The 2719-nt window shown below is 33.4% G+C and overlaps 1 long non-coding RNA gene across 1 annotated transcript; it reads left to right on the forward strand.

The window, feature by feature from the left end:
* Positions 1 to 934: 934 nt before the first annotated feature.
* LOC134200139 (uncharacterized) lies at positions 935 to 2481 on the forward strand. The gene is made up of 2 exons (XR_009974922.1): positions 935 to 1074; positions 2018 to 2481. It is a non-coding gene; the product is annotated as an uncharacterized LOC134200139 (long non-coding RNA).
* The last annotated feature ends 238 nt before the right edge of the window (positions 2482 to 2719 follow it).

Consider the following 2719-nt stretch of genomic DNA (forward strand, 5'->3'; position numbering starts at 1 on the left):
AAAGGCGTTTCAAGGTTTGTTTTATCGACCGCAGTATCCCAACAATAATTAAACATCCTAATGGAAGGTAAGATTTATTTTAATTTAGAACAGAAACAAAACGATTTCGTTTTTATTATAATTAAATATCGTATTAAGATATTAAAACGACTATTTGTATTTTACAGATCCAAATCTAAAATAACTTTAAATATATTTCTCAGTATTTCCTTTGATGAAGAATCAGTTTTTAGGAACCTACGGTTGAAGGTTGCCGTTGGCTTGGGATACTTTGATACCTTGTGCGGCGAAGGCACGGTGTCAAGAAGTTTAAGTGACTTCAGTGCAGACACTTGGTGCATAAAATTCAACGGAGACAGGTTCTTGTAGCATTTGCCTAACGGTTGGATCGTTACATCTGAGAAATTAAAAGGATACCAAGTTTTAATAAGTAATTATAATTAATAATCATGTAATTTTTCGTTATACGAACATCACATCAAACATAATATTATAATGATTGAGGCAATTTTAGTATCTGTAGCTTATTTCATATTCGCAAATTTAAATTATAACAAGGTTCTAAGAACCCTTTAGCTTAGATAGGTGAACAAACTCATCGCTCATCTGGTATTAAGTGGTCACGGGCATCTATAGACATCACACCGTGAATTCTACCGTTCATCTTGAAACAATACAATTGAGACTTTGAATTGTAACTGAGGTTTCAATTGTTTTTTATGACAGCTGTCTACGCTCTTGTTTTGTTTTTCCTACCTAAGCTTGTTATCTGAGTTGTGTTATGTATATGTTATCTGTTGAGAGGCTATTTCAGCGTAACCTTAACAAGAAGGTAGGTAGGCTCAAACCTGACGTCGTTGCTAACACAAACCCTAGCAAGAGCCGTGCTTCGCAGAATCTACCACCGGATCGGAAACGCGACCCACTGTGAAGATCCGGCGAGAAACTCAGTGGGCTGTGTCTGTGGAATAATATTAATTGGAATAATAATTACTCGTCTAGCCCTTCGTCGCGAGCGACGGGTTCGACGAGAACCATGCCCGGAGCTCTTTCAACGAGAACGCATGACTATAGGTAATTCTAATTAATAATTAATATTTAAGGTTTTTTTTATTTCTTCAAGTTTTTCACAATATTTTAACTATATTAATCCTAAATAAACTTAATAATTGAAATCTTCGGGTGCAGGCGTGTTAAACATAACAGAACTTTTCAATTTTGAAATTTCATACCCAAATTTTTTTTAAAAACTAATATATGAGTTTTTTTATTGTTCTGTATTTTATTTTTAAGAACAATTTAAGAAATCTACAAATCCCCGACTTACCTCGAATCGAGTTCCATCGAGAATCGTTCACGTACGGAATGTCGGGCACGTCTTTATTATTAAGCCTGGGAGTTTTCGATTGAAAATATACAATTTTATGGTGTTACATACTCACTTAGTCCAAGTGCACAAGAGAACAAGTCTATGTGGCAATGGTTTATCATAGGTCTATAGCTGTACGTTTTCATATCTGTCTTCCATATTTGCGCGCAAGCCGGTTCGTATATGTCAGCGCAGAATGTTGGGCACGTATGATTACATGCCTGATGTCCTCCAACTATACTAAAATCATATAGCCTGCGTCCGTTCTTTTCCATGTGTGGCTTACGTATATTACACAGACGATCCGGTATTTGACGTATATCTTAAAAGTGAAAAGTTGGCCCAATGAAATTTTGTAAACATGCACAATTTGATTTATTTCGCCTGCATATATCGAGTTTAGAGGCACATTTTTTATACATATTTTATATTTTTGAAAAATAACATCCTTCGAAGCGAACTTCTTAGCTAAGATAATTTTCAATAGTTAATTTAAAATTAGATTGAAGAAATTAAAAAAAAAAACCGAACAGAAAACAGTACACAAAATTACGCTTATGTTTGTCTGAATATATCAAATTTGAAAACATATTCTTCAATATTATACTCACCAAGTAGAGATTTAAATTGACATCTATATTTTTTCAGATGACAGATATTTTGATATTTTAAGATAACTTGGCCACCATCTGATGCCTCCGCCACTCCACACACGTTTTCAAAAACATTGGAGCATTTAATTTCTTCACATGATTCAGCGAAAGTGGCCTGAAAAACTACTTACAATAGTTTTAACGATACAAGTTTTCACTAGTACAACACTTAGTTTACTATATATTTATTATATACCGGTCGAAACTCCTTTACCTTCCCTTTGGATCTATTGAAAAACGTATAAAAACATACTTTTGTTAAAACTACTCCGGTGAAAGGTTCAGAGAGTTCACATACTTTAAAGTCAATTAAATAAAAATCTGTAAGCAGTGCTACATAGGGTTGATGATTATAAAATTGTAGATATTGTTTTATGAAACCTTGAAAAATTGTTTTATATATTATTGTTTTAAGTATGATTATATTTGCCAGATTCTAATAATAAAGAATTCTGTGGAGTTAGTATTTTCCCTACTCCTAGTACCTAAATGTGAATAAACGATCACTGTATGTCAGTAAAAAAATCAAAGAACGCTGCTGTAATTCCCCGATGATACCTTAATCATTTTCAATGACACTCTGGAGGACACGGAACATGCAATTCTAGACCTTAAAGATTGATTAAACATAACATACTCACATACTGAAAAAAGCAGAATTAAGCTATTAAAAAAAAGTTGATTCTGCGAGTCGTAG

The sequence above is a fragment of the Bombyx mori genome, chromosome 15 (assembly GCF_030269925.1).
Source record: "Bombyx mori chromosome 15, ASM3026992v2".
NCBI classification, from domain to species: domain Eukaryota; kingdom Metazoa; phylum Arthropoda; class Insecta; order Lepidoptera; family Bombycidae; genus Bombyx; species Bombyx mori.